Raw genomic sequence first — 24,739 nt, forward strand, 5'->3', positions numbered from 1 at the left:
GCAGCAAGTCTCCTAAATGCAAATGGGCATGTGGTCACCTCTCCCCAAGTCTCGTTACTCCCCCCGCCCCCACTTGTTTTCTTCTTCAAGCAGGCTTTAAGCGGCGTTATGGCCCATTTCCACCGCTGGTATCAGCGCGGCCCCGCCCAGCTCGTCTCGCTTTTTTGTCTCATTCCACCGATCAAAAACGTGGACAGCCCGGGTTGAGTTGGGGTTGAGTCGTGCTGCTTTTGGTCCCTGCTCTGTTGAGGTTCCAGGCCTGTGGACCCGGTACCATACGGTGACGTGAAAACACTGCAGACGACTGATTGGTCAGGCAGAATCGTGTTTACTGTAGGCATCTACTGTCAATGCTGGATACCAGTTTAGTGGGGCTTACCTTCTCTTCTGTTATTTCCAAAGGTTATTTCTTTTGTGTTGCTGCCTTCAGCTCTGGTGAAATGAAATCGATCTCCTTGCTCAGCTTTAACATGACGGTGGTTTTCAATTGTTTTGAGAGAGAAAAACTCCGCTAGGCCGCAGGCGGGGGTTTAGCGAAGCTGCGGTCTTGCCTGGTGAGAGGCCGCCGGGGTAGAGGCTTCCTTTCTCCCCGTTGCGCCTCTCCCGTCCCCCGCGCAGCGCATGCATGAGAGTTTGAGTAACAACAATTCTCCTAGCCGATTGTCACATTTGCCCATGTACACTGTAGGTAATTTAGAGGCACCAGTATTTCATAATAAGTTTAAAAGTTCCGTGTATGGATTTAATTTTAACATTATATGTTATAGCCTACTTCGGCTATGGGTGGAGGGCAGATATGCGGTCGCTATGACGACCAGGTGTGGGCGGAGGCGAGTAAACTTGTTATGGAAACAGAGTCTATATCAAGTAGAGCCGAGTAAGACCAGATCGAGTAGAGCTGTACTGTGCTGTTATATGTGGTGGAAATTAGCCATTTGTGGTACTGACCTAGCAAGCTAACTTGAAATAGAAATTGTGAGTTCCCAAACTCCACACAAACCACACATATAAACACAAAGCTGCCCCTTGTTAGCTCAATACAGTTGAAACTAAGATATTCCATTAAAAAATATTTTTTCTAGCCACAGATTCTGCTAACTAAACTTCACATTTAGCTTTAGCTAATCGCTCCCTGGCCGCTAACATAAGTTCCTGTTGCCAAATCGTGCGACTATGTTGCTGAGATAGAGACAGGTCTTGAACAAGTTTAATTTTCTCCTGATCTGTCTGTCTGAAAAATGCCATTTTAGTGTCAGAATATTCAGAAGATGTGGCTTCGGAGAATGGGCCGAATATTTACTTTAATGAATATGGGGGCTAAGGGGTCTGTCATAATCTGAGATCACATTGACTTTTCCTATTAACTCCAATAGACTCAGACCTGCTGAAAATCTCTTACTGGCCGTGTCTGTGGAAAGCCATTAGCAAAACCCACGTGCCAAAATGACAGAAAGTGAGTTGAAGTTGGGCCGTCTTGCTTGAAATCCCATCGTCTTTGATCAAACTGTGTGACTGTCTTCAAATAACTGCTGTAGCTTCATGATCAAACTGTAGCATGTTAGCAAATACATGTTTCATTTTCCATGGCCTTCACACTTTCTGTGTGAGTAACAGTGGATGAAGATGTGTCACCTGTATGGTCCAGAACAAATTATATTTACAGTACAAGTATAAGGTTAAAAAAAATCACCCCGAATAAAACAAACTGTCCCAGAGACCAGAGTCTTATTGGATAGATACAGTACTTTATTAGGGGGCATGGTGGTGCAGTGGTAAGCGCTCTCGCCTCACAGCTAGAAGGTCCTGGGTTCGATTCCCAGCTGGGACGCTGTGAGCGCTGAAGGAGTGCGTGCCCGCCGCCCGGGTCGGGTCGGGTCGTCAAAATGGCCTTTCTGTGTGGAGTTTGCATGTTCTCCACATGCCCCCTGGGGGTTTCCTTCATATAGGAAACCCACACCAAAACATGCAATATCCTGGTCGCTGATGTGGTGCCTCCTCTGGTCGTTAGGGGCACCTGTTCAGAGGGAGGGGAACTCGTTGGAATAGCGTGATCCTCCCACGTGCTATGTCCTACCGGTGAAGCTTCCCCTGTCAGGTGAAAAGAAGCGGCTGGCTACTGCCCATGTCTCGGAAGAAGCATGGAGCCAGTTTCGGCTCTCCCCAGATTGGCAGAGGGTGGAGCAGCAACCAGGATAAATAAATTAAAATTAGCACTAACGGGGGATAAAAAAATCGTGGAAAAAATATTGAAAAAAATATATATATACTTTATTGATCCTTTGCAGGAAATTAATATGTCACATGCATTTTGCTACATGCTACATTCATCAGTCAGGACAACAACAGGAGACAAAACTGACACTGAAACATGTAGCTTGGCACAATAATACCAGAAAAAAGTTATCAAGAGTACTTATAAAATGTACTAGGGCAATAAAAATATATATCTAATACAGCATTATGCTAAAATACTGAAATGATTAGTCATCAGACTGATAAATAAGATTCTGGGTTCCAAGATTGCAATCAACGTTGGAGAGATCCGGCCGGGCGCTTGGGCCCTGGTAGGTACCAGACCTCATGGAGAGGCTTCTGAGCCCCCCGCCACGTATAAGTATGGAGAACCAACCTGAGCTTGGCTCATATGATATCTTGTAGCTTGCATTGTCGTAGGCACACTCGTTAGAATATGATGGAGGTCCCGCCGCCGCCTCACCCACTCATGACCTGGATGGTCTGGTCTATGAGCACCACCGGCTGTCTCGTCTTGGCCTAGATGTTGGCCTGGGGTATCACCCCGAGGGGAGCTGTTCCATAGCCTATATATCTTGTCCCTAGAATCATCACTGTTTATGGAACATAAGGCTTGGTCCCTGTGGTACGGATGGATGGACCAGGACCATGTCCCAGTCGTCCTCATCGTCAGCATGGAGCTGACGTCCACGTCGGTACTTGCTTGATCGTCATGGCATTGAACTGGATCTTCTCGACGTGGATCACTGGGATGTGGCAAAATGTCAAATGTCGAACATCAATTGTGGCTTGCACTAGTGTGCATTGGTTGATATAGCCTTCACTGGCATTACGTATGACATCACTGCTGATGTCATAACATCTCAGCTTTGATCTGCTTGGTTATGACATCATCGGTTGGAAACGTCACATGATGTCGTAGGTCCCATTGTGATGTCATCAGTGATGATGTCATCACTCTTGATAGATCCAGGAATCGTTTCCAGGGAGCTGGCTGGACCCCGAGGCCCAGAATATGCCCCAGGGGGTGGCCATCCAGTCCCCAATCGGCATCGGCGCGCAAACCTTTCTAACAATCAATGTAGTCACTCAGTATATCTAGCCAGCTGTGTGGTAAATGTGTATCAAAAGACCACCCAAGATAAAATCATATCAGGTTAATGTGGGGAGAAAAAACTAATCTCAAGGCCACAAGGCTTTCTTTCAGTGGGGTTACAAAATATATATTTCTGCATCTGAAGATTTCTGATGAATAATTGAATCAGAATAAGAAACAAGTGTCTAGTCTTTGATAGCAGTTACTGGCACTTGTAATGCGGCCTACCCAGCCAACCTTTCAAACTCAATCTACCCAGCGAGCATTTCAAACTCCATTAGATGTTATTTTCTATTAGCACCTGGCCAGCATGCTGAAATACTGAGTGGACTTCCAGTGCCGGCCAGTTGGCCTAGCTTTTGTGAAGATAATTTTCTGTGGTTTTCCCTTATGTCAAAAACAAAACTATTCAATTTAACACATCCATTTAACATTGCCTTAAAAGGTTCAGTGAAACACTTTTCTGTGTTGCAATTTTGAATGAAATTCATGTCCAGTGATGGCTGAGTGTCAGCTGGCCTAGCTGCTGCTCGGCCAGATGCTTGCATGGGTATTTAGACTGTTCAGGAAGTTGCACAATGCATTATAGCTCTTGGCGATACCCTGTGTGTGTGTGTGTGTATGTGTGTGTGTGTGTGTGCGTGTGCGTGTGCGTGCGTGCGTGCGTGTGTGTGTGTTTGTGGGTACAGTATGCTCCAGCAGTTAATCTGCAATTAACAGGTAATTTAATTGGTGACATGCCTGATGTTGTAATGGGAAAATTCCATTTGCCATAACACAGCATGGAGCGTTAAAGACTCGTCAAAAACAATGACATGAACATATCGATGTGGGGATACAAGATGAGTCACATAGAGAGCCGCAGTAACGAGTCCGGAAATCATCGATGCTAACAGCCCTGGTTCTTCACAGTTTTCGCCTATGGGAGTTTTGAATGGGTTTTTGGCGCGATGCTTCTAATAATGTCTCTGGGCAACGCTGGCTTAATCAAACGCGAACCAGTGTTTAGTAATATCATCTTCACACACGAGGACCACTTTTACGAGTTTTGAAGCTTTTACGTGCCGTTAAAAGGGCGGCTAGCTAGCAAACGGCTAAATGAGACTACACTTTTGAGTCGACGGGGATATTATACGTCAATAACGTCACCACTCAAAGGACAAACACGGAAATTCTCTTTCCCTCCCCTGGTTCAGCCCCGTTCAGCCCGGGGTAATCAGTGCACACATCAACAACAGTCCAGGTTGAGCGCTGACGTGACGTGGAAGCCTATGCGACAGTGTGTAGTTCTGGATTAGCTTAGCTCGAGCATTTTACTTCTAGGGCTCGCATTTACGCTACAAAACTCATGAAAGTGGTCCTCATGTGTGAAGATTATCCGACGGAACTCTGGTTCGCGTTTGATTAATCTTGCGTTGCCCAGAGACCTTATTTGAAGCATCGCGGCAAAAACCCATTCAAAAATCCCATAGACAGAAACAGTGAAGAACCAGGAAGTTCGGGACTTCCGCATTCTGCCTACAAAAATACGTCATCCCTGCGGCTCTCTATTAGGGTGAGGGGGTTCCAGGGGGTCCCCAGCAAAAAGGATAATAATTCCAAGGGGGTCTCCAGCAAAAAGAATAATAATTTATTTTCACTAGAATCCCAACCATACTGTAAGTAACACAATCACAGAAATTATGACTATTTTGGTCATGGATTTCATACACTTTCTGTAATAAAACATCTAAAAGTGTGTCTTGCTAGCCTGGGTAAACCCATCCCCCACGTGACCTGCTCTCAGACCTGTTCTCAGTCACTATGTATGATAGTGACTGGGAACTGAGAGAGCAGGTCACGTGGGGGCTGGGTTTACCTAGGCTACTGTCTTGCAGGAGCCTAGTGTTGGGATCATTAGGCTGATTGGGTGCACCTGGGCCTGGTGCACTCATTGGGCTTAAGAAGACCTTCAGACCATTCAGTCTCTCTCCCTTTTGTTCTGTGTTTAAAAGGCAGGAAGTAAAACAGGTGCAAGCAAGACATTGATTAGGGCCCCAGCACTAGAGCTGGGTATTGGTTCAAATTTCAAGAATGGATTCGATTCCGATTCACAAGGTTGCGAATCGATTAATTTCGATTCGATTCGATTCGATTCCGATTCGATCAATTTCAATATGTTTCAAAATGTACCCTGAATTACATGTCCAGTTATGTAACACAGGGGTTCCCAACCAGCCAAGAAGATACACGGGGAAAAAAGTTGCAGACCTGTTGTCAATTTTAATGGTTTTAGTTACACATATATTTACTCACCAGGTGGTGACAAAGGGTAAATAACAGCCTTTTCATCTGTCAATAAAGACACTTTCACAATTATGCACAGTGATTTGATTTCAGCCTATATAATTTCTAAAAGTAGATATTAATGATCAAACATTTCCATTCATGTAGCCTACAGTATTTATGTTTTTGTTTAAACTACAAACATAAATAAACGTCAACTTGAAACTATGTTTCAACTACCACACACAGCATAATATTTTAGCCTGTTTATTAATTATTTTTTTATTTTTTTATTATTATTTTTTAATAAATAAAAAATCGATCTCTGGATATATGAATCGATAATCGAGGATTAAAATAAAAATCGATTAAAAATCGGAGAATCGATTTTTTGAACCCAGCCCTACCCAGCACTGGAACACCTAAATGGATTGGAAGTTGGAAATCCTCGTTAGTGTTCTGGTGGCACCTGTTTTACTTCCTGCCTTTTAGACACAAAATGGGTGAATTGGGTGGGAAGTGAAATAGGCTAATAAAGGACCTGGGACGGACCGGGGTTCCAAACCGAGACCTTCTTGCTGTGAAGCAACAGTGCTAACCACTGTGCGTGTGTGTGTGTGTGTGTGTGTGTGTGTGTGTGTGTGTGTGTGTGTGTGTGTGTGTGTGTGTGTGTGTGTGTGTGTGTGTGTGTGTGTGTGTGTGTGTGTGTGTGTGTGTGTGTGTGTGTGTGTGTGTGTGTGTGTGTGTGTGTGTGTGTGTGTGTGTGTGAGAGACTCACCTGGAGAACAAGAACACTTATGCCAGGGTCCTGCTGATCGATTTCAGTTCGGCATTTAACACGATTTTGCCACAACAGCTGATAGAGAAGGTGAGGCTGCTGGATTTGGACACTAGCACCTGCAACTGGATCTTGGATTTCCTGACATGGAGATGGCAGACAGTTGGAGTTGGCAGCAATACATCCAGATACACCTGGGTGAACACAGAATCGCCTCAAGGCTGTGTATTGAGCACCTTGTTGTTCATCCTCCTAACATGACCTGTCTGCCAGATTTGACAATAACCACATCATAAAGTTTGCCGATGACACCACAGTCAGGAGGACATGAGGACGAGTCAGCCTACCGAAGGGAGGTGGAGCAGCTGATAGCCTGGTGTAAAAATCACAATCTCGCCCTCAACAACGACAAACTCAAAGAGATGATCGTCGACTTTAGGAAAGTCAACCCCGACCGCATTATTCTCCATTAACCATCAGTGGCTCTGTAGAGAGGGTAAATAACATCAAGTTCCTTGGGGTACATCTGACTGATGATATGACCTCAAGCTACAACACCAAAGCCATCATCAAGAAGGCCCAACAGTGCCTCCACCTCCTGCGCAGACTGAAGAGAGCAGACCTCCCCACTCGAGCCATCACCATCTTCTACAGGGGCACCATCGAAAGCATATTGACATACTGCATCACTTCCTGGTTTGGCAACTGGAGAGCAGAGGAAAGACACAGACTGAACAGGATTGTGAGAACTGCAGAGAAGATCATTGGTGCCGCACTGCCATCCCTGCTGGACACTTACAACCAATGCTGCATCTGCAGAGCCTCCAGCATAATAACAGACCCCTCTCATCCCTCTCACAGCCTGTTTTCCCTCATGCAGTCAGGGAAAAGTTACAGGAGCATCCGCTCAAGAACTACAAGACTGCTAAACAGTTTCTTCCCCGAGGCAACTGTAATTTCAACTGCTGCCGCAACCGCACTTTGGCTCTATTATTATTAGGGGTCCAAGCACAAAGTGCGTGGATCCCTATTGTAACTGTTCTGATTATATTTAATTTATTTTTTATTCTCTGGTAAAACTGTATGTACAGCAGAAACTGTAATGCTCAGCCAGACTGGGCACATAGATTGGAAATGTGACTCACTACTCAGAAACAAAACATTACCCATATCGGCCAGATGGTGGCGCTATAACAGACCATTTCGCATTATGGTCCATATCTTCTGAACCGTGTGTCCTATACTCAAAATTTCACTTCTCAGGGATTCCTTGGATCAATACGCATCTATCCATATAGGCCGCGCCCATTTGCGTCTGCCTAGATTTTCATTTTGAATTTGATCATAAACCTACTTTTGCTAACTCCTCCTAGACCGTTTGGCCAAATCACACGAAAAACTTTCTCATCTATGGACTACCCCGACCTAAAGTTATCAATAGGATTTTGGATACGTGAAACCATTTTGAAATGATAAATGTCTAAACTTATATCGAAACACGCCCTGACACTAAATTGGCCATAACTCATAAAGCGTTCGTTGAGTCCCGCCCATTCTTTGACCACATGATGCCCATATGTCTTTACCGTAAAAGACAGACAGAAGTTTCAGTTGTACCACGAGGGGGCGCCACAGCTGCAAAAAGTTTATATCTCATAATTGGCCGGATGGATTCTTACAAAATTCGATTTCCATCATCAACCGACATGAACAAGTCAATATCTAAATTATTGTAATGAATGATTGAAGTGGGCGTGGCTCATTACAACAAATCCAAATTTCCCTATTTTGCGAACTCCTCCTATAGACCGTTAGGCCAAATCACCCCAAACTTTTTCCGTGATCATGTCTGGACTACCCTGACCCCAACGCCCTGACTGACCACAACGCCCTGACTGACCACAACCCCCTGGCTGACCACAACGCCCTTAGTGACCACAACACCCTGACTGACCCCAACACCCTTACTGACCACTACACACTTACTGACCATGCTTGGACCCCGTCATCGCCGCTTGCGGCTTTATTGATTACGGTATTATTATTATTATTATTATTATTATTATTATTATTATTATTATTATTATTACTTTTATTATTTTTATTGGCCATTTTACTTGCACTTTAGGACGAAAGACACTTTATTGGTCATTACCATTTTAAATTATTTATTATTATTATTTATTTATTTTTATTTACTCTATTTATTGATTATTATTAACTCTTACACTGTCTTGCCTCATACTTTTTTCTGGTGTTTTTAAGCGAAACATTGTTTCGTTTTTATGTATGGAAGTGCATAAGAATGACTATTAAATCAATCTTGAATCTTGGGTGGAGGTGTTTGTAAGGAAGAAGCTGTTCTGTCTCAGTTTGGACCGGAGCTTGAACCATTTCACAGCAACCATTTGAGGTGGTAAATCAGGAGGTAAAGCAGGTGTAACCAATACCATTAATGATGGTTCCACTAGTGTTCCAGTGCCAGAGCCGAGGGCCCTCATTGATGTTATTGGTTACACCTGCTTTACTTCCTGCTTTACCACCTCAAAACGCTTGCTGTAAAATGGCCCTATTCCGCCAAACAGATTGTGGGAGTCTGGGCTGCATGGGAGAAGCCACCAGAGCTGGGCCCTGAGCAGACTGGTGTCTTGTCTGGGTGGTGTGTGCATGTCCTCCTGTAATGAGAAATAAACACCAGACTGTGTTGAGGCGCTCCACAGGTGAAATGTGTCTCAAAGGCTCCAGATCAAAGTTCTGAATCTCTGCACTTGTTTAAAAACACTCACTTTTGGGTTTCAACCACTGAAATGAACGGTGTGCTGAAATGCAGAAAGTGTTTAGAAATGTTTGTTCAGCGCCTTTGGGAGCCATTTATCTGTCTGACAATGCTAACTGGAACAACAAGGCTGTTTCAGGTCACCGTGTGGGCTGTAAACACCTCTGACTCAATTCACCCTCCACCACATTCTGGCTTTCACAATGCTTGATTACAGCATCGGCTACGACTGTAGTATTGTTTTCACCGTGTGTGTGTGTGTGTGTGTGTGTGTGTGTGTGTGTGTGTGTGTGTGTGTGTGTGTGTGTGTGTGTGTGTGTCTGTGTGTGTGAGAGAGTGTGTGTGAGTGAGATAGGCAAAATGTGGTCCTACCACAGCAGCCGTTTTGAGTATTTTGCCAGGTGTTTACAGTATGTGTGTCTGTGGACAGATTTTGTGAATGCGATAACCTCAAAACCGTGCAAGATGCAGTCACGAAACTTTACAGGTGTGTAGTTGACATCAAAATTAAGGCCGGGTTCGAAAATGGATGTGATCCAAGCAAGGGGGCCAGCCCACTTACTTCAGTATGTACTATAGGATGAATCAGTGTGACGTCACTGCCATGCAAAAATGCGTAACCCTGCGGCAGTTAACTAGTATGAGTTGTGCCGAACAAATGTTAATATCTCAAAAAGTATACATCACATCGCTTATATTTTGACATTCTGAGTGAGAGCAGAATTAGATCAAGAGTTTGATGTATAATATGTCATGTGAAAAGTTGTGTGAACTGTGGCAGTTTTTAAATAGTAAACACGGTCAGCCGGCTATGACTCAGACGCTCAAACTCATGCTCCATAGGGTTCCATTGCCGTTGCCACCCAGTGATGCGGTTTGTTTACCAGAATGCTGCTCAGCTGATCCCTCGTATAGTAACTTTTTTTTTAATCCATTCACTGTAAACTGCAGTTTATATCAGACAGCTGATATGCATCCATTTCATCCACACATTAGATGCTAATGTGTTAATTTCACTAAATGATGAGCCTGAGACTTAAATATGCTGGATATAAAAGCAAACCATTGAACACATTTAACCACTTATTCGCCTTATCATTTGCCCACGCTTCTGCATGACGTCATTTTTTAATCATCTTTCCGTTTTAGACCCAGAAGTAGATTACTCCATCATTTTTAGACTTGCCGCAGAGTGAATCCGCGTGAGAGTTTATGGTTTAATGGTTCTGGGCAGTTTGGGTGAAAATGCATTACCGTGTATGTTGATGTACAATGTTTCGCACACTGGTGAATGATATAGACGCCTGAAGGTGAGCGCCAAGGTCGGAAGAACTTGGCGGCCATCAGCGGGCCATTCTCTCTCCCCCTTGTTCTCTCTCTCTCCCTCTCGATCCCCCTCTCTCTCCTTCCACAAAATTGGGAAAACCGCCATTTTGAAAAGGAGGCGGTCTTCACACGACCAGACCGCCTCTCAGCCAATCCCGTGATTACCTCACAGAGACAGGCTGAACGAACCTCCCCTCCTCTCTCTCTCACACACACACACGCACACACACACACACACACACACACACACACACACACACACACACAATGCCAATTAACACCCACTTACACACACACACACACACACACATTCAAGCCTGCTTCGGACCTGCAGACTTAACTCACGCACACACACACACAATTGATAATGTTTGTTCACATTAGGTATTAGCTATAGATGTGATAGATTATTAGTGGTAAAGTAAATGTGATGAACTGATATTTTAATCATTATGTTAATGTCAATTGATATTGTGATTTATTAAATCTTTTTATTACATAATGCTATGAATCTTGGTGGTTATTCATGAGGTATTTTATCTGTGGAAATCTGTGACAGAAGCTTACGAACTTTGACCTTCAATTAACTGTACAATGTACACTATATCATTATGAGACTGATATGACAATTTGGTTTGGTGTCTAAACAAGTCATAACTTGACTTTTAGACAGGTCTGTAGCCTTAACTACAGTGGTGCCCCGAATCTTACAGAGAATACAATATTTTCTGTCAAATCTAATAAATTTATGAATATTAATAATTCATAATTATTAATAATCATATTTCATAACCAAACCAGCTCCTGCGAGCACAACATAAATGGTGCCCCGTGTGAGGCTTCTAATATCAGTATTTCCACAGATATGATATGCATGAATAATAAAAATTCATAATTTTTTGAAAAATCAAAATTTTTCAAATTTTTCCAAAATCAGGTTTTCTATAACGCTTTGCCAAGCAAATCACATGCGTCAGAAGACACTAAAGGAACTCTAATCATAAAATATGGAATCTTCCCATAATCTTAACACAAGTTAGGATTTGTATTGAATATTTCTGAGCAAAACAGTCCCAAAGACAACAGCTCAGTTTAAAATCCTTGATTCCATTTTTATGTTAGAAACCACAGTTAAACTGTTTCCCACTGTGTCTTCAACCTAAATTATGAGAGATACAAAATTTCCATTTATGAGAGAGTGACTTGAACAGAGTGTAAACAAACCGTGCTGCGCATTTTTAAGTGGAACCTTTGATGCTAATTTGAAAGCCACACTGGCAAAGGGTGGGGGGAAGTCAGGCTGCCCCCCCCCCCCCCCCCCACATTAGCACTCAAAAACATTCACCCTGGCTCTCAACAGCCGGAGACAAAGTGTAAACAAAGCCCTGTGACCACCAGTCACAGTGAATTTGCATGCGAAAGACAGGCAGACACCTGCACCTGATGACACTGACAGCAGACACCAGCCGAGTGACAGCTGACAGATGTCAAACTAACTGCATGCAATTGGCAGCTAACTCACAGAGAGACTGTCACATTTGGGCCATTCTTTAATTAGGATTAGTAACTGTGGGCATTGACAGCATTGATGCCATAGCAACACGGTGAGTGCACACACCTTTTGCTTAAAATTGACAGCAGTAAAACAGCTGCTTGACTCATCGCAATGAGTCTGCGCTGCCACAAGATGGTCAGCGCTGAAACTTTCTTTAAGACGGCCGCCACCGACTTGCAAGCGGTAGCCGCCTCTCTCATCTGCCCGCCCACAGGAGGAGCAGATGAATTTAGCATTGTAATGCTAACACTAGCGGTCCTAATAATTCCATTGGGAATTCTTTTCTTTCTGCAAAATCGCAGATTCCATGTGCAGGACGCTGCGCATCAGCGGCAGACCACTGTCTACCAGACGCAGATAGGCAGACTGCGCAACAGCTGTCAAGCTACGCTGCAGGCCAACCTGGGCCTGCATCGACAAGCCCAGGTCTGCCAAACAGAATTAGCCCGACTGCGTACAGAAGTTTCCCGGCTGCAACAGAGCCAAAAAGGCGTGCAGACCGGATCCCCGGCTTCACCACCAGAACCGGGACGCCAGGAAACACTGGCAGATCAGGTGGGTCCAACGACCTACATCCCTCTTGAGCCACCCATGGTGTCGGTGACCACCCGAGCAGTAATAGCACGGCAAACAGCCAAGGCGGCCAAGCAGCAAGAGCACCAGAAGGCCGTAAGGGCCATAGCCCCGCCGGCACCGGAGACTGACACGCCTCCTAGGGCTAGACCAACCCTCGACTTGAATCAGACCCCCGCACACTACCTAGCGCCCGCGCTGGCAAGCAGCCGCGCCCCTAGGCATCGCGACACCACACCGCGAAAGGGGGGAGACCGCTCTCACAACGAGCAAACTGATTCAGGCTATTCAGCCCAGCAGTCGTCATCCGATTCCGAGCTCGACGTTCATGCTCCTGACATACCAGTCAGTCATTCATCCGAGCAACCTACGTATAGACTCAGACGTTATTCACGCTTTCATCCAGCTCTGACTTCCACCTCAGAGCACAAACCGCTGACAGTCAAACGACGTGACAGCGCCACTTCCGGTTATGACAAAACGATCCACACTGCAACCCCCTGCAGGGAGGAACGTGTGTCTTACCGACTTTCCATTTATCACGCCCGTGGCGAGTCGATCGACTACCGCCCTGTGCATTATAAACCGTCATTTGCTCAGGCCACCAACGGGTGCGCTGATAGGTCTTTTTCACCAGAGGCTATCCAGCCTCACTCACTTTCTAGCTCCTGTCCACCAAGGAAACAGGAAGTCAGCTCTTCCACCCCTCCCCCCGCAAGGGGGGACCCCCGGCATGATGACATTAGTCGCGCTTTGGTGCCCGATCGGGCAAACGGCCACTCCTTCTTGCAGCCTCCACTGCCAAAACAGAGTGATTCAGAACTCTCTCTCCGAGAAGCAGAGTCACGCTATCACTTACTGAAGTCAATCGCAAACGACATTGACTTGTTCGATCCCGCCAGTCACGAGGTACACTTGACAGATTATCTCAACGAAGTCGAACGTGGTTCGCAGGCTCTGCCACACGCCTCGCCGCGAGAGAAAGCTCAACTGATATGGAGCACGAGCTCAAAGCATGTGCGTGCGTTTATCCAAACGCAACCTTCCCATATCAGAGATGACTTTGACAAGCTTCGCGAAGCCTTGGACGAAGAATATATCTCTACTCAGTGGCCAGCGGCGGGGAGGAACGCGGCCTTACACGTCAAACAGAATTACCAGGAACATCCTAGGGATTACTTTAGACGTTTGAAAAAGATATATAGTCAAAGTAGAAATGGCCCGGATCAAGAAGACGTGCCACGTCTCAAGGAACTTTTCCTACACGGTCTGCATGACTCGGTGCGCCCATCCGTAGCCCTAGACGCACGTTGGTATGACCGAAACATGCGCACGGTTCTCAAAACCGCCTCAATAGCGTGGGAGGTGGAAACCGAAGCAAAAAGCAGAAATGGCCAGTTTCAACCCACCAACCGCGTGTGTGTGGACCCAGAGACGGTACCACACACACGCTCACCACGCAGGCCAGACCACCCGGTTCTGCAGAACCGAGCCAAGGGGGGTAGTTGCTGCCCAAAGAGACATCACAGTCGCGCCACAGGGCGCGAACGGCGTGAGTCTCCTCAGCACACTAGGCCCTCCACCCAATTAGACATCCGAACGGGCGCCAGACGCCTGACGGGCAGGGTGGGCATTCAAGCCACCAGAGGCCCTCCCAGGAAATGACATCAAACTGGGTGAAGGGCGGGTGACTGGCAGTCACCTGTCACTCGGCTCTCACCATTATCTCTATGTAGGCTAGAGGCATGGTCAACGCTGTGCTGTGAAACATAACACCTTTACGGCAGGCAGTCCACATCAAATAGGACAAAGCTTGGCACATAGCTACATATAGACACATAGACACATAGCACAACACTGCTGGAACGCAGCACACATTCAAAATCACACCCTGTCACCATGGCCGTAACTAGCTATGAGGACGGGGAGGTCCGGACCTCCCCTAATATTTCAGCCTGCAAAAAAAAAAAAAAAATTTTTTTTTTTTTTTTTTTTTTTTTTGCAGGCCAGGCCAGGCCAGGCCAGGCCAGGCCAGGCCAGGCCACTCACTGAACAGCAGGCCAGGCGCCGCCTACTGGTTTACTAGTGGTTTTATTACTTTATTCAGGTTTAAAGTGGGTGCATCTCATTGTAATCATGCATGATGCCAATTGCCAAGCTCCCGAAGTCAGGTATGCAGGTGGCTATATGCATGGTTTCAGTTTCATGACCCAATAAGTAACAAAAAGAGGTGGTGTAAAGTTAAAAACAACATAATATATTTTATTTTATTTTTCAATCGTTCCTATCAGGAATAAATAAATGTCCCTCTGTATGTTTTTTTTTATTATCGATGATGACTTTGTGTGTTGTGTACGGCTTGGGTTGTGTACCTGTGTTTGTAGGTGTCATTTTGATATGAATTTGGCTAAAACAGTTTGTGTTTGTTAGTTACAATTATGTTGACAGGAGAGCTGAGCAGGTGGTGACATGAAAGAGAATATACTGAATAATGACATCACAACAGTATAATCCTAATGTTGATTTAAAATGATATATTACTCTAAATATGGCAAAAAAAGGGGGGGGAAAAACTCAATTTTTTTTCGGCGGCGCCCGTGCTGGACCTCCCCTATTTCGGAACCCTGGTTACGGCCCTGCCTGTCACCCTCTCTCTCTCTCCTTCTCTCCTCCTGCCCTTCCCTGGTCACCCTGTTGATTTTGAAATGATGTTGTGTATGTGACCTTAAGGTTGTATTATCTATATGGTAATGAGTCTAGGTATGGTTAGGAGTCTGCCCAGAACCAAGCCTGAACCGATGATGAACTATAATTGCCTATACAGAGTATGACACTCTGAGCCCACAGAACAGATGGACATGGTGACCGAAAGTTACCACAACTGACTGTACAGCCCTTCATCCTCGCCTGCGGACCGCAGGTCGACAGCAGTCCACAGACGAGGAGGGGGGATGTTGTGATCGACACATTATGGACTGTACCGTATCATGAGAAATATGAATGAACATATCATGATTTAACAGGCTCTCTTCTTGGTCTTGACATTCCTGCTGGAGGGAGAACCAAATGGCTGGGTCACACCCTCCAGATACCAGCACAGCTGGATGCAGAGCCTGGAAGGGCTTGCTATTGTTTTTTATCCCTCAACCCCCAGGACGTTTAACACCTCCCGGAGCTTCAAAGACCAAGTGCCCCCCACAACCGAAAGGTGAACAGAGAGACCTTTCAGTTGAACTTACAGAATGGGTTGAGCCCACTCAAATAACACAAAGTAGGCTGGGCACAGCCCAACTCACCGAACGATGTGATTGGCCCACCATGCATGCTCATTTTAATATGCGATCTCCAACAAAACTGTTGGAAAGCAGTTTTAACTTGGAGTCTACAGTAAGCTTTTGATTCCGTCAGACCTTGATGCGGAAAGGACTGGAGGAGCCAGGAAGCGGCTCCCCTCCCCCGCTCTCTGTACCCTCTCTGAAACAAAGGCCTATAACCAGGCCTGACCACAGCCACCAGAGGACTCCGAACCCACAGCAGGCCCAGGGATCGCCTACGAAAGGCCTTAAGTCCCACCAGACAGAGCATGCGTAACTGAGATAGCTCTACTTAATCTCAGTTTAATTTAAGTCGGTTTAGCGTTATAAGTCGCAGGGAAAAACCCCTTACGCTTCCAGACTTGCCACAGCCCGGCACAACGCCCAGCTGTTGACTAGGCTTCCAGGCAAGACCGCCTGACGACGACCCTCCTAGCGCACCGCACGTGCAGGAGAAGAAGAAGAACGCCACACCGCAGCAGGGCAAACCAACGGCTGCAGAAAAGACACACCGTGGCCCCAGTCGCAGAACCAACAGCCGACGAAGGACGCAAAAGACCCACCGTGGCTGGCATCCAGCCACAGCCGCAGCACTCCTTCGACTCAACCAGCAGAGAGACTGCACGTCCACCCCCGGCATCGTCGACCCCCATCAGACGTCCGCTGCATGCTTGCCCAGGCCAGATCGCACGTCGGCCCCGACGTCAACTCAGCCAAACCCACAGCGCACAGGACAGCCGTGCCAACAACGGAACGATTCACTTAGCAGAGTGAATCCGCGTGAGAGTTTATGGTTTAATGGTTCTGGGCAGTTTGGGTGAAAATGCATTACCGTGTATGTTGATGTACAATGTTTCGCACACTGGTGAATGATATAGACGCCTGAAGGTGAGCGCCAAGGTCGGAAGAACTTGGCGGCCATCAGCGGGCCATTCTCTCTCCCCCTTGTTCTCTCTCTCTCCCTCTCGATCCCCCTCTCTCTCCTTCCACAAAATTGGGAAAACCGCCATTTTGAAAAGGAGGCGGTCTTCACACGACCAGACCGCCTCTCAGCCAATCCCGTGATTACCTCACAGAGACAGGCTGAACGAACCTCCCCTCCTCTCTCTCACACACACACACACACACACACACACACACACACACACACACACAAATGCTAATTAACACCCACTTACACACACACACACACACACACATTCAAGCCTGCTTCGGACCTGCAGACTTAACTCACGCACACACACACACAATTGATAATGTTTGTTCACATTAGGTATTAGCTATAGATGTGATAGATTATTAGTGGTAAAGTAAATGTGATGAACTGATATTTTAATCATTATGTTAATGTCAATTGATATTGTGATTTATTAAATCTTTTTATTACATAATGCTATGAATCTTGGTGGTTATTCATGAGGTATTTCATCTGTGGAAATCTGTGACAGAAGCTTACAAACTTTGACCTTCAATTAACTGTACAATGTACACTATATCATTATGAGACTGATATGACAATTTGGTTTGGTGTCTAAACAAGTCATAACTTGACTTTTAGACAGGTCTGTAGCCTTAACTACAGTGGTGCCCCGAATCTTACAGAGAATACAATATTTTCTGTCAAATCGAATAAATTTATGAATATTAATAATTCATAATTATTAATAATCATATTTCATAACCAAACCAGCTCCTGCGAGCACAACAGTAGTAATAATAACACATTGAACAATCATATGATAGAGAAAGGGGAGAGAATAGGATAAAAGGGCAGTGGAATGTGGGGGAGGAGAGAACAGGAAGAGGAGGAGATGCCATGCTTTAGAATAGAATGGGTGACATGCTTTAGAATAGAATGGGTGCCATGCTTTAGGGTAGAATGGGTGCCATGCTTTAGAATAGTGGGGGAGGAGAGATCAGGAAAGGGAGGAGGTGGGGAGGGAATGGGAAATGTGAGGGGGGGAGAGAGCAGGGAAGGGGAGGAGGTGGGGAAGGAGCAGGGGAAGGGGGAAAGAGGAGAGAGCAGGAAAAGGGAGGAGGGAGGGAGAACAGGGGGATGTGGGGGAGGAGAGAGCAGGGAAAGGGAGGAGGTGGGGAGGGAATGGGAAATGTGGGGGAGGAGAGAGCAGGAAAGGAGAGGTTGGGAATGAGCAGGGGAAGGGGAAAGAGAAAGACAATGGGTGCCATAATTTAGAATAGAATGGGTGCCATGCTTTAGAATAGTGGGGGAGGAGAGTTCAGGAAGGGGAGGAGGTCGGGAGGGAGAGCAGGGGGAGTATGAGAGAGAGCAGGACAAGGGAGGAGGTGGGGAGGGAATGTTGAATGTTGGGGAGGATATACTGAACAGATAGGATATATATAGGAGGAGATGCCATGCTTTAGAGTAGAATGAGTGCCATGCTTTAGAATAGTGGGGGAGGATAGATCAGGAAAGGGAGGAGGTGGGGAGGGAAAGCAGGGGGAATGTGAGAGAGGAGAGAGCAGGAAATGGGAGGAGGTGGGGAGGGAGTGGGAAATGTGGTTAGAATGGGTGCCATGCTTTAGAATAGAATGGGTGCCATGCTTTAGAATAGTGGGGGGGAGAGATCAGATAAGGTAAGAGGTGGGGAGGGAGCAGGGGAGGGAGAGCAGGGGGGATGTGAGAAAGAGAGAGCAGGAAAAGGGGGGAGCAATTCAGACAATCTGACTACTCTAGCCATTAACCGTGACTAACTAGAACACAGGGAATCTAGCTAATCTACAGCCTAGTCTGCCCTGTCCTATTCTGCTCTAGTCTGATTTTAGCCTGAACACTATAACAGGTCTACAGCTTACAGTTAGGCTGTAGCTAATCTATCGCCTAACCTAAACTATTCTAACCTACCGGCATCCCTCGACAAGTGATGGAGAGCACCGATGCCCCCACCCCAGCCCCCGCCCCCACACACATAAGGCGTGGGAGAGAACAAATACAATTGCATCTTACACGGAAGAGAAAAAGTGGGCGTGGCAACATAAGGTGAATACACACTGTGTGTGAAATCTTAAATCTGTTGAGGTAATTTTGAGTGAAAAGCTCTCTGCTTAAAGAGTATCCAGCCATGGAGCGCAGCATATTGCCAGCATAGTGTGTGTATCTGTGCTACTTTTCAAGCTACCAATTAGAGTAAAAGAAGAGGAAGACATAACTGCATCACAAAAAGCAGAGGGTATTTCAGTCAGATTATTGTATGCCATCGGCATGCAGACAGCTACCCACATGAACTCCTTTGCATGTGAAAAATTTCCAGCATTCATGCTATTTTGGGTTTGAATGGATAATTCAATTGAGGTCCTCATGTAACTTTAGTCAATGAGTCACAACTCAAGTGACCCATTTCTTTTAGAGTGTGTGGTAAGGAGCTCTTCAAAATAACCACCGCAAACAGCTTCAGTTTCAAACCTCAAGAAATTATTTTTCACCTTTCCTTCCCTTCACCCCTTCAACCAACCTTATCTATGTCTGTCACCTGTTTAAATGGGAGAGAAAGTCATGTCATCTCTTCATGTCTGTCTGACATGACAGGTTGACTCGTCATGTCTGTCTGACATGACAGGTTGACAGCTCACAACATTCATACTCCCAACTCATTAACACTGACCCATTGGCATCACTTTGTAATGCCCTGCACCACTTTTTCGTGACACAATGTGCTGGGAACGTGTTGACAAGTTGGGAGTGAGAACGGGTTGTTGAATTACGTCCCCAGGTTAATGGTAGCCAATTAAAAGCACTTTGGTTCAATTTAGCAAGTAAAACAAGTTTGGTTAAGGTAAGGGTTAGGGCTATGGTAAAGTTTAGGGCCTACTTTACCATAACCTTAACCCTAACGTTAAGGCGAATAAACAACTTGTGTTACAGTTAAAACAACTTGGTTAAGGTTAGAGAAATGGTTTGGTCATGGTTAAATACGAAGAATGTTTGCCACCCCGACCACAACATCCTTAGTGGCCACCGTTTGATTTCAATGTCACAGTCTTGTGGCCTCTTTCTCAGATGTTGTGGATATTCTGTAGAAATCTATTGGACTACCCTGTACATTGAGAAATGAGGAAAAATGGGTACCCAGCGTTAGAAAGGCCAAGGCAAGGGGTCCTGAACGATCATCAGTACAGTATGTTAACGAGTTGGGAGTGAGAGTGGGTGGCAGCTCACCACCTCAGACTGAATTGGAACAAAACCTAACTGGCATCACAGTGTGCTAAACATGGTGGCAGGGGGGAGTCCTGATGCCTCAGTGGTCTAAGGCGCGTTATTTCGAATCCCACATAGGTTACGCAAAAACCATGCCCTGCCCTGTGCCCGCCTACGCAGCAGTCAAGCGCCGGGATTGGACAGGCGCTCATGCTCATGTTGGGCTCTCTGTTACAGGGACACCATTCCTGTGAGAAGCAACAACACCAAGCGAGGCTGCAGCGAGGCTGCAATGAGGATATTGAAACAAAATCCTACATCGCACCAAAGCATACAATGTATTTTAATGTTATTTGACTTTCTGACCACCCGCCTCAGTGCTTATTATGCGGCCAGAATAACAGATGCTGCCCTTGGCCATTGGGAAGGCTAACCCTTTACTTTTTTTTTTTTTTGTATGATTCAACTTTTTATCTATGATTTTTTATTATTGCATGTTTTTGTATATTGTTGGGACTTCACTGGCCTGGAACAAACGGCTGGCCTGGGAGGGGGGGGGGGGGGGGGGGGGAGAAGATATTGTATTGTATTTTTTATTTTAATTTTTTTATATTTTTCATTTGCAGGTTAAACTGTCAGCTGAGCTCTGTTATTGAAGCTTTGGGCTGGGCTGGGCTGCGTGCCATGCCGTGCAGTGGTTGTGGTGTGGGAGATTCCAGCTGTCAAAAGAAGACAAAAGACTTGCTCCTGGCCAATCCCGGCGCTTGACTGCTGCGTAGGCGGGCACAGAGCATGGTTTTTGCGTAACCTATGTGGGATTCGAAATAACGCGTCTAAGGCACATACCATGAAACCACATGGTCCCGGGTTTGAATCCGGCCTTGGACCTTTGTCACATCTCTGTCTTCCTTCTTTCCTGTGCTAGCCAATAAAACAGAAATGCCATAACAAATGAATAATCTCAAATGGTGGTTGTGGCGAAGCGTTCTCATATAGCAAACAGCAACATACTAGTTAAGAACCCAAGCGTTACAATGCTCTACGACTGCGTTTGGATGGCCAGGCTGTTTTTTGTGTCTTTTTCCATTGTATTTTGCTTATGAGATCTAGTTAACAACTCTTACAAATAGCCAAGCAGAGGAGTAAATAAATGCTCACCCATTATTTCCTATCCATCACACCCTCTCCATCCCATCCCACTCACTGGGTCAACCAGCAATTCTGTGACCATGAAAAGCAAAGGTTCATTTCCCAGTGGATTTGTTTTAGCCCCCATGCTCAAACTCAACAGTTTTGATAGCCCTAAATGCAAAATGCCTACCATTGACCATGTTGGAAATTATCTTTTCAATGGTTTGGCCTACAATGCTGCAAATTACTAGCCTGGTATCCAAACGCATATGAATCACAGTTGTCACACTCTTCATATGGGTCTGGACCTGCACCCACTGCGTTTATTCAGCACAGATACTGTCTGAGACATCTGGTTGGCTGGTCGATGTATTAATGGGACCTTATTAAATAATTCATCTAACATGATCTAATTTTACCGATAACGCATTTCAACGTTGCTAGCTAGGCTAGCTAGCTGTTAGCATGTTATTTATGTGGCAGTAAAACACCACTGAATGACCAGTTTGATATAACTGTCAACCAGTTTGAGTCATGCTCTTTCCATAAAGCCCACCAGCTTTAATATCTGTTGGCTAGTTGTTGACAAGAGGGACCTGGTTGTGCTGTGGCTGGACTTAGCCAACGCCTATGGGTCCATACCCCGCAAGCTTGTTGAAGAAGCACTGAACCAGCATATCCCAGGCAAGTTCAGGGACCTAATTTTGGACTATTACAACAGCTTCAGTCTGAGAGTCTCTTCTGGGTCAACAACCTCAGAATGGCACAAGCTTGAGAAAGGGATTATCACCGAATGTACCATTTCAGTGATACTTTTTGTGCTCCATGAACATGCTGGTGTAGTCTGCTGAGGTTCAGTGCAGAGGGCCCCTCACCAAGATTGGAGTCCGACAGCCGCCCATCCGGGCCTTCATGGATGACCTGACAGTGACAACTACATCTGTCCCCGGGAGCAGGTGGATCCTGAAGGGCCTCGAGGAGCTGATCACCTGGGCTTGCATGAGTCTCAAGTCGGTGAAGTCGAGATCTCTAGTGCTGAAGAAAGGGAAAGCCATCGACAAGTTCCACTTTGCACTTGGCAGCACCCAGATACCATCCCTCACTGAGAAACCTGTGAAGAGCCTGGGGAACGTGTTTGACTGCAGCCTGAGAGACACTGCATCCATTCAACCCACCAACCAAGAGCTGGAAGCCTGGCCAACTGCAGTGGACAAGTCTGGCCTACCTGGCAAGTTTAAGACCTGGATCTACCAACATGGCATCCTCCCACGGATTCTCTGGCCCCTCTTGGTCTACGAGGTCCCGATATCCACAGTGGAGGGGTTCGAGAGGAGGGTCAGCGGAAGTGCTTCGTATCAGCAGCCTGAATGAAGAGTTCATGGTGACCCGTACTAGGGAAGTGCTGCAATACCGGGAGTCCTGCGACCCAAAAGTCTCCCAGGCAGGGATTGAGGTCAGGACGGGATGGAAGTGGAGGGCAGCAGAGGCCGTTAATGTCGCCGAGTCACGGCTAAGGCACAGGGTGCTGGTGGGGACAGTGGCTCGTGGAAGAGCTGGCCTCGGTAGCAGCAAAACACCTCGCTATGACAAGGCACAGGGGAAGGACAAGAGGTTGCTGATCCAAGATGAGGTCCGAGCATCAGTTGAAGAGCAGCGAACAAGCAGGATTTTTGGAATGCGGCAGAAGGGAGCCTGGACAAGATGGGAGCAAGTGGTGAAGCGCAAAGTCTTGTGGACCGAGCTTTGGAAAGCTGCGGCCCATCAAATAAAACTCTTAATCCAGGCTGTCTATGACATTTTGCCAAGCCCATCCAACTTGTTTTCCTGGGGTAAAGTGGAGTCGCCAGCTTGCCCTCTGTGCCTGAGGAGAGAGACCCTGGAGCACATCCTCAGCTGCTGTCCAAAAGCACTGGTTGAGGGGCGCTACCACTGGCGCCATGACCAAGTCCTAAAGGCCATAGCGGACACCATCTGCACTGGGATTAACCACTGCAAGCGCCTCCACCCAGTGAAGAAATCCATCACTTTTGTCAGAGCTGGGGAGAAGCCTACATCAGCTGCCAGGACCACCTCCTCTGGCCTGCTAGCAACAGCGCAGGATTGGGAGCTGAAAGTTGATCTGGGGAAGCAACTGAAGTTCTCAGAAACTGTTGCCATAACAACGCTAAGGCCAGACATAGTGCTGATCTCGGAAGCATCCAAGCAGGTCATTCTCTTGGAACCTTTATTTAGCTCAGTGCTTGGAACTCACCGTGCCGGGGGAGGACCGCATCGAGGAGCCCATTGAGGTGGGATGCAGAGGGTTCATAGGCCAGTTCCTCTGCAGGGCCTATAACATGCTGGGCATCACAGGGGTCAGTAGGGCCATCAAGTTGGTCACCGAGGCAGCAGAAGTGTTGGTCACTGAGGCAGCAGAAGTTGCTTCAAGGTGGCTGTGGATCAGGAGAGGAGAGCCGTGGTGCAGTAGAGCTACCTGAGTCGCCTGGGCGAGGGTGTCTGATTGTTGAAAGACCCGAAACACCCAATGACCCCAGGTAATATCACTAATGATGTGTCCAGGTGCATCACAAGTTGATGTATGTCACAAGTTGATATTTATATAAATATTGTGGCTCTAAAATAAAATAAAATATCGATGCACACAGACTGTCATGGCGGCTGTTTCCGGTAACTGTTTCCGGTCTTCCAGCTCTGGAGTTTAACAAAGAGAGATCAGACAAAGAGAACAGTGCTGCTGTCATTGGGCTGCAGTGGAATAATCGTGGAACAAGGTATTAGCTTCAGTTCTTATGCATTTAAGGTTTTTGGACAGCAACCAATCAGTTGGGGCTGAAAAATATGTCACCAAATCAGTGGCAGATAGTCCAGAGTAAACCCTAATGAAGGATTAATTTGGGCTGGTTACCAGGCTAGCAAAGTATATGGTTTCTGGGACTTTGGGTTGAGGAATTCATAATTGATGTTTTGGTGATTTTACCTATTTTTGACCTTCAAATGCAAGATGGCAGTCAATTTTCAGCTCCGAATGGTCTATTTTTCAAAGTCATTGTAGAGCCTACATATCAATTAATTATTAATGAAAGCTCTGCTCATGCTGAGTTGAGTTAGAAACATGTAAGTAGTACACAGAGGTCATCTCAGAGGTCAAAAGGGTCAACATTTGTGGTTCATGAGAAACAAACCTTCACTCTCTATGGTCACTAATTTCTCTCTATGGTCACTAATTTCTGAATTAATTCAATTGAACTGAATGATAATGATAATGATGATGAATACATTGCCATACATTTGCACATCAATATCCACTGAGAAACTAACCTTCCCGCCCGTCACGGAATTGCTGGAAATGACCCAACTAACTCCACACATCATCTGAAGGCTTGATATAGTCAGATTATGTGCACAAATAAACTACAGAGCAGGCAGAGATGTCCCAGCAGGCTCATTCTGAGACATCAGCAACAGGTCCTGCATTGGCGGACGTCACTAAAGACACAGATTTACTGGTCTCTCCTGTGA

Source organism: Poromitra crassiceps (genome assembly GCF_964638095.1).
Source record: "Poromitra crassiceps genome assembly, chromosome: 1".
NCBI lineage: Eukaryota > Metazoa > Chordata > Actinopteri > Beryciformes > Melamphaidae > Poromitra > Poromitra crassiceps.